This window comes from Eubalaena glacialis, chromosome 5, assembly GCF_028564815.1.
Source record: "Eubalaena glacialis isolate mEubGla1 chromosome 5, mEubGla1.1.hap2.+ XY, whole genome shotgun sequence".
Taxonomy (NCBI): domain Eukaryota; kingdom Metazoa; phylum Chordata; class Mammalia; order Artiodactyla; family Balaenidae; genus Eubalaena; species Eubalaena glacialis.
Window position 1 is genome coordinate 144832781 of NC_083720.1, and position 23045 is coordinate 144855825.

The window sequence follows — 23045 nt, forward strand, 5'->3', positions numbered from 1 at the left end:
TCCAGCTAACATTCCATTCCCTTTAGGAAGACTTCCTCATCTTCATGTGGTTAACATTCATTTCTTCCCACGCGGTTTGTAATAGTACTCTTATTTGCATCATTTTGAAGGTAAATATGGTGCAATTATTCTCCCTGTGCAGTTCCTACAGTACTTAGCACAGTCCTGAGCATATCAATAATTTAACTCAATCAATCAATAATTATTTATTGAGAATTTTCAGTATGTTAGGTACAGTGCAAGTAACAAACTGTCTTGAATTTTGAACTTGTTGAATACAACAGTATAGTACACAAATTAGTGCATGTTCTGACTTATTGAGGAGAAATCCATAGTTATTTAAATACTTTTTATATTTCATTTGTTAAGAGTATCACATTGGAACTATTTTGGGAAGCAATATAATTCCGCTTACTGAATTATTTTCATATTAATGGACTTTGCATTAAGGTACAGAGAAATACAACAGCACAGGCAGACGTGGCACACCACAAGCAATTGTAGAGTACCTTTTTTTCCTTATAAAATTAGAACCTCCTATCTATTTGAAAGATTAAGTTTATGTTCTTTTATGTAATACAGTAAAAAAAATTATATTTTAACAACTAAAATAAAAGCAGTGTTACGTGATCTGAGAGAAAGAAGGGCAAACATTTCAGCAATATTAATATAAGAACATAACCAGGTTAGAAGTGTTTTGTCGCCAAGAGAAATTTCTTTAGTGCTTAAATACCTACAGTGATCTATAAAGCTATATAGTCCCATTTCCTAGTCTCTGAAAAATTAGTTTAAAAAACACAATATTGACAAATACTCTATAATGAAAACGTATAGTCACAAAATAAATATATTCATAAATATCAAATACATGTCAATAATAATTTCACCTAAAACATAGAGAACAAGAAAATATCACTAGGGTATAAATCAGAAAAATATTTGTAGGTGGATGAGAGTCAAGCCAGAAAAGAATCAGCTCATTTCTTCAGTTTGGCATGTTTGCTAACTTATTTTTTTGATATAAAGTTTTTCAAATGAATTTATCTCTCTGGTTAGATCAATACAAAATTTAGAAAAATATTTATATTTTACCTAAATCACTTGCAAAATTAAAGACAAAATTGGAATATTTTATCCTGCTCAGCCATTCACATATCAGTTTGTACCGCATATAGCTGGACTATAAAGAAATTCCAAGTAAATAAAGTGCTTTACAATCAACAGAAATCTAATGCAGTATTCAAAATCCATGGATATAAACCAATCAATTCAACTTAATATATAAGTTAATGTAATTTATATTATAATGACTAGAGGTATATAAATAATGATAAGGATTAAAGAAAAATAAGTTTAGAGAAACATCAATTAAACAAATTAATTTTTAATGAAATTATAATTGCTTTACAATATTACTATAAACCTTTGTTTCCTCTGGCAACTCATTTTCCTTTCACTATTATGATTACAAATTCAGATTTATTTTTACAACCATTACCCTAAAATGCATTCACTAAGTAAATTTTCCCCTTCTTTTTTTTTCTTCATAACAACAACATCATTACATTTGTAAAATAAAATGACCATTATTACTTCCATGTATACTGTGATATACACTGGGGTAAAAATATTAAAAATTAAAAACCTCTTGGTGCAGTTACATCTTAAGTTTTTTGCATTTTATAAAAACACACACCAATATACAATGCAAAGTAAACATGAAATCAGCCTTTGAATTTTTATGAAGCTGTTGTTTTCATCGTTTTCCTATAAAATGGTACCATTGTTTCTAAAAGACTCAGACTTTTCAAATTTGTTTCACAAATTTGAGAAAAGTCTTGGAGAATAATGAAATTAAAAATCTTTTATATCTTAGAATGAATAACCCCAAGTTATTCAAGATGTTAAAATGAAGTCCTACCTGGTCATTCCCTTCTGCCCTAATTATCATTTTCTCACTTCAGCTGCATCATTTGTTTGCCCTAAGAAATATTTCTTTTTTGTTAACTGCTTTCTGAAACATTCAGAATGCTTACCAGAACTACCAGTACTTTTATTATAGTTCCGAGAATATCTCTCAGTCTTATACCATGCCAAATATATCCCAATTTCTGTAGAAACTTAAATTGTCATTTCTTTATTTCAAAGGTTTTCATCACACCATCTTAACTCTATCATACCAGTCTTCCTCACTGTATCAAGCAAATGGCTCCTCAGTGATCCCTTTCCCTATATTCAAATTGTTCTATCTTCTACATTACCATTAATCATGTGGGAAAGCACTTCAATCACTGATACCCAAGAGACTTGACAAGTTCCTCAGAGTGTGCCTCACAAGGTTATCTGACTTGGAGAAAAGATTCTTTCTGTTTCATAACCCCAGATCTTCAACTTTTTCTCATAGAAATTTTCTCATTAACCTTCATATCACAGACTTCCCTAAAGTTATGTTAGAGCCATGTGACCAGATTTTGACCTTATAACCATCCTATATAAACCTCCAACACTATCTCCTTCTGTCCAGATAACCCAGAAATCCATACATTAAGATGACAGGAGTACAAAATAGAGAAAGTCTCTGAGTCGTAACATGAAGGAGAGCTGCCCTGGAGAGTTGCCAGATCCACACTGAATTTTGTGTAAGAAATAAATTTGTGTTGTGTTTGAGCCATTAATATTCTTCATGGTTTATTTCTTAGCACCTCATAGCCCAGTCTATCCTAGCTAATAAATTCTCATTCTTTTTTTTCTTTTTACTCTTATTTTATATGTTCCCTATTCTTATAATTTTGTCTTTAAGTTCTGTAATTTCCTAATAATTGTTCCTCTATAACAGACTTTAAACAGTCTTGTTATATTTTAGCAGGTCTCTATTAATTTCTTTTTATCATTGGCAGTATTGAGTCTCATAATAGCAAAATACTTTGTGTACCCCTTCCTTAAGGGTATTATATACTGTGTTTTAAATCTTATGAAATCAACTTTTACTTTAAATATTTTAAATGATGTCCATAAACACTGAGACATGTGGCAAGAACCAAGTTACTATATATTTAAATTATAGGATTTATTACTTCCCTTATAGAGACTTATATTCCTTGTAGGAATATCAATTCATTAGCTCAAGAATCAATGTCTCTATTGCAATACAATCAAATGTGTTCTGTAAATCATGATGCACTATTTTGGTAATCACAGTAAATTAGACAACTATGTCTGAAAGCAGATCCAAATTTTCCACACTAAAATATTTCTTAATTTACTCTGCAATTCTAAGCTGCAAAATCAAGATATATTATCTTAGGCATATTTGGGATACCACAGAGTTAAGAATTAAATGAACTTATGTCCTCAGTGCTGTTTTAGTCAGATCCATTCTTAAACTGTAATTTTCAAAAGCCACTAAGAATACAAAGATTAGCTCCATATTGCAATTAGACCTTTTAATCCACTCTATCACCTGCCAACTGTATGTAGAGCATAGTGAGAGAGAACACAGTTTTTTTGGTAAAATTCTAATTTTGACTGTGCAACCTAGCTTTGGATCACTTCATCCTAAGGACTTATGTTCTTTCTCTGTCAAATGGAAACAATCAGTCTTGCTCACATTTGTTGCTAGGATAAAATTCTGAAAGAAAATTGTACAATATTTTGCAAATATTACTTATTATTAATTCTAGTTACCAAGTCAGGTATGCATTTTAGTTCTGTTAGAGCCAGCAGACCTAGATTTTCTAGAAATCTGAAATTATGAAATTCTAAGCAATGCTATAAATACCTGAACAGAAAAATAATTGTTCAATTAATACTTGCCAAATGACTGAATGAATAAATGAACACATAATATAATTTGATAGGAAAGAAACAAGAGCTAAATGGGAAGGAGAAATTAGAGATGAAGGAAAAAAAAGTGACAGAAAAATGATACTATTTCTATTATTTACCTTATTTTCATGAAAAAAATTAGAATTAAAAAAAACTTTAATTACAAATAGTTTCTATGGAAATTTTCCATCCACAGTTAATTTCCATAATTATTGTCTATTTCCAGTTCTATTTTGTTAATTCCTGTAAAAACGCTCATCTCAGTTACTATCAATCTATTAGGAAATGTTACATTGAGTTACATTGGGTTTCCTACACCTTAGAACACAACATTCACAGTAAATCTGTGTGTTTAATAATGAAACTAATATAAGTTTCATTATTAAAACTTCAGCAATTTTTACTTCTTACATATTTTCTGGTTATTTAGTTTAATTCCATCTCTCAGATGTTACTTTTTCAATAAATTAACAGCTTTTGATGTGCTCCTGATAATTTCCTTGGAGACCACAGCTCTTTTGTATTCATATGTTGCTGATATAATCCATTTTCCATTAAAATGATTTAGGATTCTGCTACCCAGATTACAAACAATTTATCTAGCATTCTTACCTAATTATACCAGTGCTGTACAGTGTTGACTAATAGTTTGGCACATGTTCAGATTTTGGATAGCAAAGCATTTCATGTAGCTGAATTTCAGTGAAAATGAGATTTTACTACCTAGTCATAAATGTTGATGGGATATACTCCCCTCTCTGAAAATTACCTCCCACAACACATTATTATTTTATAACTGCAAACATAATATGTCTATGAAGACGTGTGTGTGAAGCATCTAAGATTTTATCCTATCTGCCACCACAGTTTCATTTGCTAGAAGAAGACATAACATAGGGTTAGACACAAAGAACTTTATTGCTCCCACCAATAGCAACAGCTAGAGTGTCAGCATGTTTTGTGTGTGTGATGATTTCCAAAGTGCCAATTCCCACAAGGTAACACAAAGAGAGCAAGGTGATATGTGTACATGCATTGGGTTGTATTTCAGAAGACAAACCCCATTTGGGAGGTGCAGGAAAAATGCAAATGTTTGATAATGGGCAATAAGCCTACCTGCCATTTGCTTTGAAATAAGACACTTATCTTCCAAGTCTATCCACTATTAAACATTCTTAAAAAGATACTGTGGCACAAAGACAGTGAGAGCCTCTGCTTGCGAGAGGTACCGAAGGATGAGAGATTCATGGAGAGTACTGTGTCTTAACAATCTCCAGCTATTCTCTAGAGGGCCTTAACTTTTGGAGAATTTTCCCATCACTACAACATCCTGTTGGCTGCTCTGATTAATCTGACTGACAGAGGCTGGGACCAAAACCATCCAATTTATCCCATAGAGCATTTAATTAAGGCTACTAACAACAAGACCCTGAGCAGTATGAGGTTGACTTGCAGAACTGAACTCAATCATATCCCCCAGGATCTTAGACCCAGACAGCTGAAAAAATCCTACAACTGATCAGGGACGGCCTTAAAAGCAAGGTGACTTTGTGTATTGAGATTTCCACTCGACCCAAGACATTAACCCAGTTACAGCAGGAAGTATTAAAGATTGCTCAGACTCAGCTTTGGCAGGCAAGGAGAAAGTCTAGGGCAAATCTGTCACCCATAACTACCCCAGTCAGTGAGTTGAGGCTGAACTGAAAGCCTTCAAGAGCCAAAGTCATGTCATTGATCACTGCAGCTGAAGGCAGGGAAAAGTTTTTACCCCTTTTTTGAATTTATCCTCATTGTAGGGATAACTGCAGATGAAGTAAACATTAATAACGAGTCACCTATTCCCCCATAAACCCCCCCGCCCCAGTAACACCAAGCAACCTAATTTTGAAGCAATCTCTGCAGTCATCTGAGGGCTATATGATCTACTTGTGGTGTCTCCTTAAGTACTTGACAGTCAATTAGGACCACCCCTACAATGCATGTGTTTTCAGAAGGGAGGCAAGTTAATTCCTGGCCTCTATACAAAAAGTATAGTACCAGGGCCACATATGGTGCCCCTGGAACGAAAGTATTTTTAACAATCATAAATCCTCCCCAAATGAGGGGCACAGGTTGACAGTGCCTCCAATGTGGCCTCCCAGGTCACTGGCAAGCCTTGGGTACCCAATAAAGTTCAAATAATTGAATATAGTCCTTGTTTGGAGGGACTTCCAAAGAATCACACAGGCTTCATGGATCAGACACTGAATTTTAACGAGAGCTGAGTACCAATCTAATAGCTGCGTTTTAAAAGGAGTGCCTGATAACCCTATTAGGAGGCAACATGTCTAAAACCCCAAGGAGCACATGTCACGTGGAGGCTGCCTCCCTTTGCCAGATCCTCTAACTGGCAAAACCATCAGTTACAGACATTTTAGCTCAGAGTAATTAGGTTGTAGGACCCCAAAGGGATGAGCACTTCTCTACATGAGCTATTCCTATTGGGAGACTTTCCCCTGCCACTTACGGGACAGGAAAGTACATGCATAGAAGAAATCCATTTTCTACCATATATTCAGATGTGACAATAATAAAAACAGACCACTGAATTTTCCCAAAGGGCCTTACCCAAAAGATCACATTAGCTCTCTTGCTCCTCTGAGAGGCTTGCCCAAATCCCATCAGTTGAATTTTGGTGCCCCTTCTCCATATGGCCCTGAGAAGGAAAGTGATGTGTGCATCTACATCCAACAGAACCATCAAAGTTGCAGTCTCTTTCCTCCTTGAAGTTCCTCAGCATACTGACACGGATCAGTGTGGTCTTTTTCCCCCTAGGGAACAAGGAGACTCTGGTCTCATCCGATATTATCTTTCTCTTTAAAACTACTTAGGTTGGGGCTAGGCGCCATATCACTAAGCAAGACCTCTGGCTTACTTTCAGTGTTTAGTGATGTAGCAGTGGCTTGTGAATCAACTAAATTTCCAAAACCCAATGTCAAGTGGCAGGATCACCATGACTGAAACCACCTATTTCAGACTTAAGGACCCTTTGACAGTCACAGTCACATCACTTTCCTGCAAGGGCCATAGATCTGCCTCTTTTGGCTGACTTGGGCTTGACTCTCATAGCAGCAAAATTTTTTTGAGTCCACATTAATCCATTAGTGTTTGCTCCATATTATCATAACATCTCTTAGGTTCTCACCTGGTTTCATCAGAAAGGCTAGGGGAATTATCTTGGGTAGCAGGACTAAATGCAAGAATTTATCTAGAACTTTTGGGGTCAGTGTCTCATTCTCCAGTGGGTCAGCTTCATTAGTATTGTAAATCTAATCCACGGCAGTATGAACCTGAATTCTGGTCAATGCTTCATCTACGGTTTACTATGGGAGTCTATCTCAGAAATCTCTCTGAGAGAGTCAAAGCACCGTTAAAGTCTCTAGAACCCACTATAAAAATACTCAAGAGACCTTTTACTGAATATATCTAAGGGTAGTAGACTGCAAGAGGGCATAAATAAAGAAGAACCATCGAGTTCTACAAGGAGTAAGTTGTAACCCACTGCAGCGGCTGACCATCACCAGTGCACTTTGAGAGGAAATTAAGACGATTACAGGATAAGCCACTCTGTGCTTTGGACAAGCAGGCCCCTTAGATAGTTAGATGTATATCTCAGGAAGAATTTTTATGAACCCAGATTCTTGCATCTTCTCATACATAGAAAAGCACTAAAATCATTTACTTGAGATATCTGTTCTTTGTGATGAGCACTAATCTTTTATCTAGATGTATGCTTGACTGTGTGTATTCCCTAGCCAAAAATCATATATAAACTGGCTTCTCCACTACTTCTTCAGAGCAGTTTCCTCAAAGCTCCTGAGAGGCTGTCTCCCAGGGCTACAGTCCTCGCTAAGTCCCTGAATAAAGCTTAAACTCACAACTCTTCTGTTGTGTGGTTTTCTTTAAGTCAGCAAGGGAATGAGCCATAAAACAATCAAGCGTTGCCATTCTTCCTTAATAAACATTACATGTCCAGGCCATTATCTCCCAAGTAAACCAGGCAAAGTTGTAATGATTTACCTGGTTTCTGCCTATAGCAGTCATTAATTCCCCTACCCTCACCTTCAATGTATGTGCAAGACTCTGTAACTGTTTTCTCCAAGGGGATGGAATTCTGTCCATCTAGGAGAAGTCTCAGTTCTAGTTGCTTTAACGGGTCAAACTTCAGACTGACAACTAGCTTGGCTCGGAAACCTATTTCCCCTCCCCGTGGAGAGGAGAGTGCGTGACAGCCCCAGCACTGCTCAGGAAGGTCTCATTATACCAACTTCCCAGTACTCCACCTGCAACCACCTTTTCGATTCCTCCTTATAAAAAGGCAATGAGGCAGAGGACCACTTATTGCCTGGTTTGCCGTATAATCTGGCCAACGTGTTTGCTACCAATTCCTGTAGACTTCCCTCAAATTCTCTTAATCAACCCTCATTCATCCACTTCCTAAAATAAAACCTTTGTCAGCTTCTCATCCTTATAGCCCAAACTGTCAAAAATTATGAAGGGTCTAAGATTTTACATTACTTACAAGCTAACAAGTCAGCCTGCCATGGTTTCATGGATGCTCACAGAAGCCATAAGACTCTTTGTCAAGGACATAGGACTTCATTACTCACAGCTATAACCATGTCCAGGATATCAGCATTTCCTTATGCCAGTTCTGAGCCTGAATTCCCACAGGGAAATGAAAAAGGGGCCAGGTGACATCTGCACATGTGGTGGGTTGCATTACAGGAGCGGAACCCTGAACTTAAAAACTTGAATATTTTGCAGTGGGTAGTAAACATGTCTGCCCTTAACTCCAAAGGGAGACACTATATCATTTAAGGTTGTTTCCTATACAAATATCCTTGAAAAGACAGTCTGTAACAAAGAAAGTGACTTTACTCACAAGACACGGAAAAACATTAGAGACCCATGGAGAATTATCTCCCATCAAAGTGCGGGAATGAATGTTCTCAATAAAATATGCTTCATTTGTGTCATTATTTCACACTTTTAAACATAACAGATCTGATTAGATTTCTTAAAGCCATTAAGCACAAAATAAATGACCTAATTAAAAAGAAAAATAACGGAGTTATATTTCTGATAGAACAGACTGCAGAGCAACATATTGGTTAATTATACTTTTAAGGAATACACCTGTTTTCTAATGTCATGACTTACTATTTCAGTGAATATGCACTTTATTCTAACCACACTGTACCAAAGTTCTGCAAACGTGCAATACTTTCCAGTACTATATTTTGTACATACTATTCCTGCTGCTTTCAGTATTTCTGTCAACCATGATAATTTTTTGTTGATTCATCAAGCATCATTTCTAGAAAATCCTTCCTGATGATGCTGATTTGTGCGTCTTTATGGCTAAACATAACTCTGTCATATCACTTAGAGCAATATATGATAATCTTCACCTTATATGTCTGTTCTCCCTTTACTACACACCATCCATAAACACACACACACACTACACCAGCGAGTCCTGTTTGATCCAGCACACTACATAAAAATCAGTAGGTTCTCAACAGATTAGATGGATGGATGCATGAATAGTAGTGTGGCTTAATGAAGTTTGGATCCTTACCATCTCATGCCGTGGATAATGCAATAGTTTGTATCTCCTTTATCCTTTCATTTCCTTTTGTGTTTGATTATTTTTAAAAATGTATTTATATGTTTTTAAAGTTTTTAATTGGAATAAAAATAGATAACATAAAACTTACCATATTAAGCATTTTAATTAGGTAACATTGATTTATAACATTATATAGTTTCATGTGTACATTATATTTCAACTTCTGTGTATACTACAGGGTGCTCACCACCAAAAGTTTAGCTTCCATCTGTCACCATGCCGTTGACCCCTTTTCCCACTTCGCCCTCCCCAACTCCCCTTCCCCTCTGGTAACTACTACTCTGATCTCTGTAACTATGTTTTTGTTTGTTTATTTTTTATATTCCACATATGAGTGAGATCATCCAGTATTTGTCTTTCTCCACCTGACAGTTCACTGAGCATAATACCTTCAAGGTCCACTCATGTTGTCGCAAATGGCAAGATTTCATCTTATTATGGCTGATGTATATGGTGTATATACCGCATCTTTATCCATTCATTCATCAATGGGCACTCAGACTATTTCCATATCTTGGCTACTGTAAATGCTGCTGCAATGAATACAGGGGTGCATATCTTTTTGAATTAGTGTTTTCATACTCTTTGGATAAATACCTAGAAGTGAAATAGTTGGTCATTTGGTAGTTCTTAATTATTTGAGGAATCTCCATACCGTCTTCCATAGTGGCTGCCATTTACACTCCCACTAACAGTGCATAAGGGCTCCCTTTTCTCCACGCCCCCGCCAGCACTGCTATTTCTTGCTTTTTTGATAACAGCCACTCTAATGTGCGTGAGGTGACAACTCATTCTGACTGTACAGTTTAGTGGTATTAAGTACATTCGCACTGTTGAATCTCCAGAACTCTTTTCATCTTGCAAAAACTGCAACTCTGTACCCATTAAACGCCTCCCGATCTCTCCCTCTCCCTAGCCAATGCTCTTACCATTATTCACAATAGTCAAAAGGTGGAAACAACTCAATGTCCATCAACAGATGAATGGATAAACAAAACGTGGTATATACACACAACAGAATATTATTCTGCCTTAAAAAGGAAGAAAATTCTGACACACACACACATCGATGAACCTTGAAGATATTATGCTAAGTGAAATAAGCCAGTCACAAAAAAGACAAATACTATATGATTGTATGATTGCACTCATATGAGGTACTTAGAGTCGCCAAATTCACAGAGACAGGAAATATTCTCTTATTTCTTTAGTCAGCTCCACATACTGTCACCAGATAATGTATTTTAAACATCAGATTCATCATATCATTTCTCAATTCAACAACTGTAATACTTTTTAATAAAATGAAGAATTGATTATGACTATCGATACAATGTTCAGAAACCTATACAATATAAACTCAAAATAGCTTTTAAAAATGACCTACAGATCACACCACACAATGCTCCAGTATCACCGAGATACTTCCCCCTCTGTATCCCACTCATATCACCCTTCTCACAATATTGCGTTCTTCTCATTACCGTTTCACTGCTATTCAAATAAAACTTTTCTTATTGCTGCATTCAAACACCATTACACTATTTTCAACTTTTACTAAACAAATTACCTAGACTAGACCATAGAATTACGTGGTCATACAAGCCTTAGGTTGTGTGATTTTATTTTATTTTATATTTTTAAATTTTTTATTTATTTATTTTTAGGTTTAAGTACCCTTTAATCCCAAGAAGACTCTGAGCTCCCTAACGGCAGAAACCAGGTCCTCTAAGTCCTCTGTAACCCAAGAAAGTACATGGCAATTGGAAAGTACAAGCATATTAAAAGAGTTCAAAATTGATTATTGACTAGTAGTTGAACAAGATGTCAGCTTTCAGAGACCCATGTGTATGGGTTCATATGTGAAAGCATCCTTAGACTGATTTTTTTAATTTATTTTTGTGTTTGCTCTTTCAGATGTATGCTTTAGGGTGAACAGTTTATTCATCAGTGTTCTAAATTAATTCCAGTCATGTTCATTCTTTTCTAGGTCATCCACATTAGTTTACAGTAAATTGATACATGCAATCATCTAAGGATGGTTTTTCACATGGTTCTCATCAAATAATTACCAGCAAGAAAATTCTTGGTATCATTTCATCTGTGATAGGACCCCAATCCTAACACTGATTTCAAGTTCCTGGTAGTATTAACTTAACTAGGTCTGTTCATCCGTAATAAAAATAGGTTGAACTAGATGATCTCTAAGGCCTCTTGTAACTTCAAATTATTTCCAATCATAATAATGATAATAAAAACAACAGTATTTTTTTGTTGCTATAATGCTTTTATATTAACCTCTTAACTGTTTTCTTTTTTGGCTAATTACAAGTCTTATTATTTGTTTTCAATGTGTATAAACTCCCAGTCATATTTTGAATAATGAAGTTATTTCACTATTTAAATATAAAGTAAAATGTGTACAAATCATGTGTTGGGTTAAGCCATAGCAATGATTTATAAACATATTTATTATTTATATATTAAATTATGGATGCTAGTATAATTAAGAAATATAGAACCAAAAGGTTAATTCCTGAAGGACACATTACCTCTATACTTTAAATTTTGTGATTAAAAAAGAGACAATATAGGGATTATTTTCTGGAAGGATAATGGATTTCTTGGAGCAGGGATATTTTAAGGAGAATAATTGGGTTCATTTTCTTCCACCATCTCCCCAAAAAGTAGAGAAGATGATCACACAGCCTATAAAACTATATGCAGCTGTACTTTATATGATTTGACAGTTATTTATAGGAAAGGTCTGGGTTTATTTCCTGCAATAGCTTGTAGCTGGCTAATTCATCGAGCTTCGTACCAGCTAAAAAATGTTGCTTTACAAGCTGCATTAGAAAATCTAAAATTCACTAAAGGAAAATGTTTAACCATTTAAACTAATGTTAATTTTGAGAAACAAATCTGAATAATTCATGGTTAAAATTAAATATTCCACCTCTTGTAATTTCACATGCTTCAAAGGGAAAATAAAATATACAATAAAAATAACAATTAAAAAAACAGGAGCTTTTTATTTGCAGAATCACTTGCAACCATGATTAAAATGCTATATAAATAAGGTAAAGCTTTATTTTTTAAATTTTTATTGGAATATGGTTGCGTTACAATGTTGCATTAGCCTCCACACTGCGGAACAAAATTAATCAGCCATACACATACAGATATCCCCTCCCTTTTGGACTTCCTCCCATTTAGGTTACCATGGTGCATTAGGTAGTTTCCTGTGCTATACAGTATGTTCCCATCATTTATCTATTTTATACATAGTATCAATAACGTATATGTGTCAATCCCAGTCTCCCAACTCCTCCCGCCCCACCCCTTTCTCCCTTGGTATCTATACATTTGTTCTGTCTGTGTCTCTATTTCTGCTTTGCAAATAAGATCATCTATACCATTTTTCTAGATTCCACATATATGTTATTATATGATATTTGCTTTTCTCTTTCTGACTTAATTCAATCTGTATGACACTCTCTAGGTCCATCCACATCTCTACAAATGACCCAATTTCATTCCTTTTTATGGCTGAGTAATATTCCATTGTATATATGTAAAGCTTTTGATTGTCTTTCATAAAAGGAAAAAATCTGAAAAGCTTTTATCCTTTGAAAAGGATCATCTAAAATGGGCTTTCTTAAAAGAATGTGTGTAATAAGCTAGAAAAGAAAATGCAGACTCTGTGATTTTTATAAGCAAATTTCCCACAGAAGACATATAAAACATACTAAATTTTGAATAATGTTCAATTTTACTCTGAAAGCTAATAAATGTAGATGACCAAAAGCATATGAAATACGTGAAATCATTTATTTGTTATTCAAGATCACCATACCCTCTGAGGCTTTAGTTGTGCAATGTGAAAACCACACACTATTTCTAATTTTCTAGAAATAAGGGAAAATCAACATACTTTTTATGGGCTTTGAAATCTAGTTTTAGAAGTTCTAAAAAGCTACCCTCCTTTTCCTATACCCTTAATTCAGAAACACTCTTATCTGTATGGGAAGATTGATCTCTTTATAGAAACGTCAGATGTGGAAAGACCAACTTGGAGTGGTGAAGAAAGATGTAGGCACCTGGCGTGCCAGGCAGAGCAGCCAAGACAACCTGGAGGTCAATGTGGTAGCAGATGTCTATGCCAGATGGCACTAATATTAACCAACATGTTTCTCTGCATACAATTTAAATTACTTTTTTTTGGAAAAATAAACAAAAAACAAGAACACAAATGTTTCATGTTTCTTTGATTAGGCTTTATAAATAATTCTGTTAGGTACAACTCCTAAGATTAAGTTTAAAAAATTAACAAGAAAAGATGATTCTGTTATGTTTTTTCCACTTGCATAAAAAAAAAAAACTAGAAAAGTTTTCATTATACCAGAGTATCCTCAAGTTTTCAAAACAGTATTAAGTTTAAAAGCGCTACTAAAAAGATGAAGACAATATATCTCTCTTACCAATATCTTAAAGAAATAAAAAGCAAAAATTTCTTAATCGTAATGAATTTACACACACACACACACACATTTTTCTGTAATATATGGGGGTAGTTACTATAGTCATAGAAAAATTCTAAATTCTAAAATATATTATTTGTCCAACCATTACTTTATGTAACATTTTAATGGTTCTGCTCTGCTCTCCTATGCTACCAGACTGAGTGCTTTCAAAGACGCTCAGGAGTCTAGCCTTACCTGAAATCCTCATATTCTAAAACAACTCTTTCTCTTAACCTGAATAATAATGAATGCACAAATTATTCAAATTTATCACCAAGGTGTTAGGTGGAAAATTTATGGTTATGTAGTAAAATAATTCATTCTAATAAACATTATGGATTAAATTCATCTATCACTTATTTATAGTTTGAAAGTGATGTCTTTGAAATAACATCTGAAGGCACAGTAGATGATAGCCAATAAGATATATATCATAAGCATATTTCATTTTTCCTTCCCCCCCACAAATAACTCTTTTATAAGCATAAAGCACCTTAAATTACAGAATAAGACACTCAGAGTTCCCTGTTATAGGCAAGGGTAAAGTTAAGACTTTCCATGTTAACAGTTATCAGAAAGGCAAGGCTAAAAGATTGGAGACAGACTTTGACAACTTTAGAGTTTTGCTTCTAATTGGTATTTTCTGCCTACCACTGTAAAAATAGTACTATACCTTATATGTAGAAAAGTCCTTCAAAGCTTCTTGTTCAGTGAAATATAATTTCTTAAATCTTTATTTCTGTTATGTTCCAGCTTTACTGAGGTATAATTAAACATTAAAATTGTACATATTTAATACATACAACATGATATTTTGATATACATATAATGTCAAATGATTACCACTATCAAGCTAATTAACATAAACATCACCTCACAATGTTACCATTTTTTGTGTGTGATGAGAACCCTTAAGATCTACTCAGAAAATGTCAAGTATATAATACAGTATTATTAACTGTAGTCACCATCGTCTTTATATTTTTGGCATAGAAGAGACAATTATGGACAGTATTTTTAAAATTCAATACTTTATTTAGGTGAGGGGATTGTAGAGCACAATTAAAAGACTCGAAGTCAAACAACAATAAGGTTACCTCACTGGATCCTCACTTTTCTCCCTTAAAATGTCATGTGACTAAAGAATGTTAACTCAACATAATAAAAGCCATATATTACAAGCCCATAGCTAACATAAGATGCAACAATGAAGAGCTGAAAGTTTTTCCTTTAAGATCGTGAACAAGAGTGGCCATTATCACCACTTCTATTCAACATAGAACTGGAAGTCCTAGTCTGAGCAATTACACAAGAAAAAGAAATACAAGGCATCCAAATCAGAAAGAAAGAAGGAAAACTGTTTGCAGATGACATGATCTTATATATAGAAAGGCCTAAGGACTCTGCCAAAAAACTGTTAAGCCAATAAACAAATTCAGTAAAGTTGCAGATATAAAAACTCACTTGCATTTTTATACACTAACAACAAACCATTTGAAAAAAGAAAGAAGATAATCCCATTTATAATAGCATCAAAACAATAAAATACTTAGAAATAAATTTAACCAAGGAGGTGAAAGATCTGTGAACCAAAACCTACAAGACATTAATGAAAGAAACTGAAGTGGACAAAAATAAATGAAAAGATATCCTGTGTTTATGGATTGGAAGAAATAATACTGTTAAAATACCCATATTAAGATCAACAGATTCAATACAACCTCTATCAAAGTTCCAATGACATTTTTCACATAAACTTAAAAAAATCCTAAAATTCATAGACAACCACAAAAGACTCTGAATAGGTAAGCAATCTTAAGAAAGCACAAAGCTGGAGGTATCACACTTACTGATTTCAAACTATATAACAAAGCTATAGTAATCAAAAGAATATGATACTGGCATAATAGAAATATACAAAAATTTTTGATAATGTATAACTTTTTAGTTTTTTTCTGGTCTTTACTTTAGAAATTTATATAATTCATACTGTTATTTTTGAAATTTTATCAAATTTAAGTAGTATGTAATGAATTCTAACTAATGCAAGATTTTTAAAAGTTTATTTATTTATTTTAACTTTTTATTTTCTATTGGAGCATAGTTGATTGACAATGTTGTGATAGTTTCAGGTACACAGCAAAGCAACTCAGCCATACATATACATGTGTCCATTTGGCCCCAGACTTCCCTCCCATCCAGGCTGCCACATAACATTGAGCAGACTTTCCTGTGCTATACAGTAGGTCCTTGTTGGTTATCCTTTTTAAATATAGCAGTGGGTACATGTCAATCCCAAACTCCCTATCCTTTCCCTCCACCCTTCCCCCGCTGGTAACCATAAGATAATTCTCTAAGTCTGTGAGTCCATTTCTGTTTTGTAAATATGTTCATCTGTATCATTTCTTTTTAGATTCCACATATAAGTGATATCATATGATATTTCTTTCTCTGTCTGACTTACTTCACTCAGTATGACAATCTTTAGGTCCATCCATATTGCTGAAAATGGCATTATTTCATTCTTTTTTTATGGCTGAGTAATATTCCACTGTACATAGGTACCACATCTTCTTTATCCATTCCCCTGTCAATGGACATTTAGATTGCTTCCATGTCTTGGAAACAGTGCTGAAATGAACATTGGGGTGCGTGTATCCTTTCGGACCATGTTTTTCTCTAGATATATGCCCAGGAGTGGGATTGCAGGGTAATATGGTAGCTCTATTTTTAGTTTTTTAAGGAACCTCCATACTGTCTCCATAGTGGCTCTACCAACTTACATTCCCACCAACAGTGTAGGAGGGTTCCCTTCTCTCCACACCCTCTACAGCACTTATTGTGTGTGGATTTTTTGATGATAGCCATTTTGACTGGTGTGAGGTGATATCCCACTATAGCTTGATTTGCATTTCTCTAATCATTAGCGATGATGAACATCTTTTCATGTGCCTCTTGGCCATCCATATGTCTTCCTTGGAAACACTTTTTACTAAGGTCTTCTGCCCATTTTTTGACTGGATTGTTTGTTCTGATGATATTAAGCCACTTGAGCTGTTTGTAAACTTTGGAGACTAACCCCTTGTCAGTCACATCATTTGCAAATATTTTCTCCCAATCTGTGGGTTGTCTTTTTGTTTTGTTTATGGTTTCTTTGCTGTGCAAAAGCTTTTGAATTTAATTAGGTCCCATTTGTTTATTTTTAATTCCATTACGCTGGGAGACGGATTGGAAAACATATTGCTGTGATTTATGTCAGAGACTGTTCTGCCTCTGTTTTCCTCTAGGAGTTTTATAGTGTCCAGTCTCACATTTAGGTCTTCACTCCATTTTGAGCTTATTTTTGTGTATGGTGTGAAAGAATGCTCTAATTTCATTTTTTCACGTGTAGCTGTCCAGTTTTCCCAGCACCATTTGTTGAAGAGACTGTCTTTCCACCATTGTATAGTCCTGCCTCCTTTGTCGTCAATTAATTGAACGGTTTATTTCTGAGCTTTCTATCCTGTTCCACTGATCTATAGTTCTAGTTTTGTGCCAGTACCATACTATTTTGATGACTATAAATCTGTAGTATAGTCTGAAGTCAGGGAGACTGATTCCTCGAGCTCAATTTTTCTTTCTCAAGATTGCTTTGGCTATTCGGGGTCTTTTGTGCTTCCATACAAATTTTAAGATTTTTTTGTTCTAGTTCTGTGAAAAATGCCATTGGTAATTACATAGGGATTGCACTGAATCTGTAGATTGCCTTGGGTAGTACAGTCATTTTGACAATATTTATTCTTCCAATCCAAGAATATGGTATATCTTTCCATCTGTTTCTGCAGTCTTCTGTTTCTTTCATCAGTGTCTTACAATTTTCAGAGTACAGGTGTTTTGTCTCCTTAGGTAGGTTTATTCCTAGGTATTTCATTCCTTTTGATGCAATAGTAAATGGTACTGTTTCTTGAATTTCGCTTTCTGATCTTTCATTGTTAGTGTATAGAAATGCAACAGATTTCTGTATATTAATTTTGTAGCCTGCAACTTTACAAAATTCATTGAAGAGCTCTAGAAGTTTTCTGGTAGCATCTTTAAGATTTTCCTTTTTTCTGTGTATCTTATATATTCTTTCTTTTATTTTTTATAATTTTTATTTTTTAACATCTTTATTAGTGTATAATTGCTTTACAGTGGTGTGTTAGTTTCTGCTGTATAACAAAGTGAATCAACTATATATATACATATATCCCCATATCTCCTCCACCTTGCGTCTCCCTCCCACCCTCCCTATCCCAACCCTCTAGGTAAAAAGAAAGCACGGAGCTGATCTCCCTGTGCTATGCAGCTGCTTCCCACTAACTATCTGTTTTACATTTGGTAGTGTATATACGTCCATGCCACCCTCTCACTTCGTCCAGGCTTACCCTAACCCCTCCCCGTGTCCTCAACTCCATTCCCTATGTCTGTGTCTTTATTCCTGTCCTGCCCATAGGTTCTTCAGAACCAGTTTTTTTTTTTAGATTCCATATATATGTGTTAGCATATGGTATTTGCTTTTCTCTTTCTGACTTACTTCACTTTGTATGACAGTCTTTAGGTCTATCCACCTCACTACAAATAACTCAATTTTGTTTCTTTTTATGGCGGAGTAATATTACATTGTATATATGTGCCACATCTTCCTATGCATTCATCTGTCGATGGACACTTAGGTTGCTTCCATGCCCTGGCTGCAATGACAGAAACAGAGCTGCAATTTGAATTATGGTTTTCTCAGGGTATATGACCAGTAGTGGGATTGCTGGGTCATACGGTAGTTCTATTTTTAGTTTCTTAAACAACGTCCACACTGTTTGCCATAGTGGCTGTATCAATTTACATTCCCGCCAACAGTGTAAGAATGTTCCCTTTTCTCCACACCCTCTCCAGCATTTATTGTTTCTAGATTTTTTTGATGATGGCCATTCTGACTGGTGTGAGGTGATACCTCATTGTAGTTTTGATTTGCATTTCTCTAATAATTAGTGATGTTGAGCATTCTTTCATGTGTTTGTTGGCAATCTGTATATCTTCTTTGGAGAAATGTCTATTTAGGTCTTCTGCCCATTTTTGGATTGGGTTGTTTGTTTTTTTGATATTGAGCTGCACAAGCTGCTTATGTATTTTGGAGATTAATACTTTGTCAGTTGCTTTGTTTGCTACTATTTTCTCCCATTCTGAGGGTTGTCTTTTCATCTTGTTTATGGTTTCCTTTGCTGTGCAAAAGCTTTGAAGTTTCATTAGGTCCCATTTGTTTATTTTTGTTTTTATTTCCATTACTCTAGGAGGTGGGTCAAAAAAGATCTTGCTGTGATTTATGTAAAAGAGTGTTCTTCCGATGTTTTTCTCTAAGAGTTTTAGAGTGTCTGGCCTTACATTTAGGTCTCTAATCAATTTTGAGTTTATTTTTGTGTATGGTGTTAGGAAGTGTTCTAATTTCATTCTTTTACATGTAGCTGTCCAGTTTTCCCAGCACGACTTATTGAAGAGGCTGTCTTTTCTCCATTGTATATTCTTGCCTCCTTTATCAAAAATAAGGTGACCATATGTGCATGGGTTTATCTCTGGGCTTTCTATCCTGTTCCATTTATCTATATTTGTTTTTGTATCAGTACCATACTGTCTTGATTACTGTAGCTTTGTAGTATAGTCTAAAGTCTGGGAGCCTGATTCCTCCAGCTCCGTTTTTCTTTCTCAAGATTGCTTTGGCTATTCGGGGTCTTTTGTGTTTCCATACAAATTGTGAAATTTTTTGTTCTAGTGAAAAGTGCCATTGCTGGTTTGATAGGGATTGCATTGAATCTGTAGATTGCTTTGGGTAGCATAGTCATTCTCACAATGTTGATTCTTACAATCCAAGAACATGGTATATCTCTCCATCTGTTTGTATCATCTTTAATTCCTTTCATCACTGTCTTATAGTTTTCTGCATACAGGTATTTTGTCTCCTTAGATTGGTTTATTCCTAGGTATTTTATTCTTTTTGTTGCAATGGTAAATGGGAGTGTTTCCTTAATTTCTCTTACAGATTTTTCGTCATTAGTGTATAGGAATGCAAGAGATTTTTGTGCATTAGTTTTGTCTCCTGCTACTTTACCAGATTCATTGATTAGCTCTAGTAGTTTTCTGGTAGCATCTTTAGGATTCTCTATGTATAGTATCATGTCATCCACAAACAGTGACAGTTTTACTTCTTCTTTTTTGATTTGGATTCCTTTTATTTCTTTTTCTTCTCTGATTGCTGTGGCTAAAACTTCCAAAACTATGTTGAATAATAGTGGTGAGAGTGGGCAACCTTGTCTTGTTCCTGATCTTAGTGGAAATGGTTTCACTTTCTCACCACTGAGAACGATGCTGGCTGTGTGTTTGTCATATATATGGCCTTTATTATGTTGAGGCAAGTTCCATCTATGCCTACTTTCTGGAGGGTTTTTATCATAAATGGGTGTTGAATTTTGTCAAAAGCTTTTTCTGCATCGACTGAGATGATCATATGGTTTTTCCTCTTCAATTTGTTAATATGGTTTATCACGTTGATTGATTTGTGTATACTGAAGTGTCCTTGCATTCCTGGGATAAACCCCACTTGATCATGGTGTATGACCCTTTTAATGTGCTGTTGGATTCTGTTTGCTAGTATTTTGTTGGGGATTTTTGCATCTATGTTCATCAGGGATATGGGCCTGTAGTTTTCTATTTTTGTGAGTCTTTGGTTTTGGTTTCAGGGTGATGGTGGCCTTGTAGAATGAATTTGGGAGTGTTCCTCCCTCTGTTATTTGGAAGAGTTTGAGAAGGATAGGTGTTAGTTAGCTCTTCTCTAAATGTTTGATAGAATTCGCCTGTGAAGCCATCTGGTCCTGGGCTTTTGTTTGTTGGAAGATTTTTAATCACACTTTCAATTTCAGTGCTTGTGATTGGTCTGTTTATATTTTCTATTTCTTCCTGGTTCAGTCTCAGAAGTTGTGATTTTCTAAGAATGTGTCCATTTTTCCAGGTTGTCCATTTTATTGGCAGATAGTTCCTTGTAGTAATCTCTCATGAGCCTTTGTAATTCTGCAGTGTCGGTCGTTACTTCTCCTTTTCATTTATAATTCCATTGATTTGAGTCTTCTCCCTTTTTTTCTTGATGAGTCTGGCTAATGGTTTATCAATTTTGTTTATCTTTCCAAAGAACCAGCTTTTAGTTTTATTGATCTTTGCTACTGTTTCCTTCATGTCTTTTTCATTTATTTCTGATCTGACCTTTATGATTTCTTTCCTTCTGCTAACTTTGGGGTTTCTTTGTTCTTTTTCCTCTAATTGCTTTAGGTGTAAGGTTAGGTTGTTTAGTTGAGGTGTTTCTTGTTTCTTGAGGTAGGATTGTATTGGTATAATCTTCCCTCTTAGAACTGCTTTTGCTGCTTCCCATAGGTTTTGGGTCATCGTGTTTTCATTGTTATTTGTTTCTAGTTATTTTTTGATTTCCTCTCTGATTTCTTCAGTGATCTCTTGGTTATTTAGTAGCATATTGTTTAGCCTCCATGTGTTTGTATTTTTTACAGACTTTTTCCTGTAATTGATATCTAGTCTCAAAGTGTTGTGCTCAGAAAAGATACTTGATACGATTTCAAATTTCTTAAATTTACCAATGCTTGATTTGTGACCCAAGAGATGGTCTATCCTGGAGAATGTTCCATGAGCACTAGAAAAGAAAGTGTATTCTGTTGTTTCTGGATGGAATGTCCTATAAGTATCAATTAAGTCCATCTCATTTAATGTATCATTTAAACCTTGTATTTCCTTATTTATTTTCACTTTGGATGATCTGTCCATTGGTAAAAGTGGGGTGTTCAAGTCACCTACTATTATTTTGTTACTGTCGACTTCCCCTTTAATGGCTGTTAGCATTCACATTATGTATTGAGGTGCTGCTATGTTGGGTGCATAAATATTTACAATTGCTATATCTTCTTCTTGGATTGATCCCTTGATCATTATGTAGTGTCCTTCTTTGTCTCTTGTAATTGTCTTTATTTTAAAGTCTGTTTTGTCTGATATGAGAATTGCTACTCCAGTTTTCTTCTGATTTCCATTTGCATGGAATATCTTTTTCCATCCCCTCACTTTCAGTCTGTTATGTGCCCCTAGGTCTGAAGTGGGTCTCTTGTAGACAGCATATATATGGGTCTTGTTTTTGTATCCATCCAGCCAGTCTATGTCTTTTGGTTGGAGCATTGAATCCACTTACATTTAATGTAGCTATCGATATGTATGCTCCTATTACCATTTTCTTAATTGTTTTGGATTTATTATCATAAGGCTTTTCCTTCTCTTGTGTTTCCTGCCTAGAGAAGTTTCTTTAGCATTTGCTGTAAAGCTGGTTTGGTTGTGCTGAATTCTCTTAGCTTTTGCTTGTCTGTAAAGGTTTTAATTTCTCCACTGAATCTGAATGAGATCCTTGCTGGGTAGAGTAATCTTGGTTGTAGGTTTTTCCCTTTCATCACTTTAAATATGTCCTGCCCTTCCCTTCTGGCTTGCAGAGTTTCTGCTGAAAGATCAGCTGTTAACCTTATGGGGATTCCATTGTATGCTACTTGTTGCTTTTCCCTTGCTGCTTTTAATATTTTTTCTTTTTATTTAATTTTTGATAGTTTGATTAATATGTGTCTTGGTGTGTTTCTCCTTGGATTTATCCTGTATGGGACTCTCTGTGCTTCCTGGACTTGATTGACTATTTCCTTTCCATATTAGGGAATTTTTCAACTCTAATCTCTTCAAATATTTTCTCAGTCCCTTTTTTTTCTCTTCTTCTTCTGCGACCCCTATAATTCAAATGTTGGTGCATTTTATGTTGTCGCAGAGTTCCCTGAGACTGTCCTCAATTCTTTGCATTCTTTTTTCTTTATTCTGCTCTGTGGTAGTTATTTCCACTATTTTATCTTCCAGGTCACTTATCCGTTTTTCTGCCTCAGTTATTCTGCTATTGATTCCTTCTAGAGAATTTTTTATTTCATTTATTGTGTTGT

General features: G+C 34.9%; 1 protein-coding gene across 7 annotated transcripts in view; it reads right to left on the reverse strand.

Moving 5' to 3' along the window:
- The window catches only part of CCSER1 (coiled-coil serine rich protein 1), a 1301104-nt gene that overhangs the window by 1053382 nt on the left and 224677 nt on the right, over nt 1-23045 (reverse strand). The gene's annotated exons all lie outside the window — the stretch shown is intronic.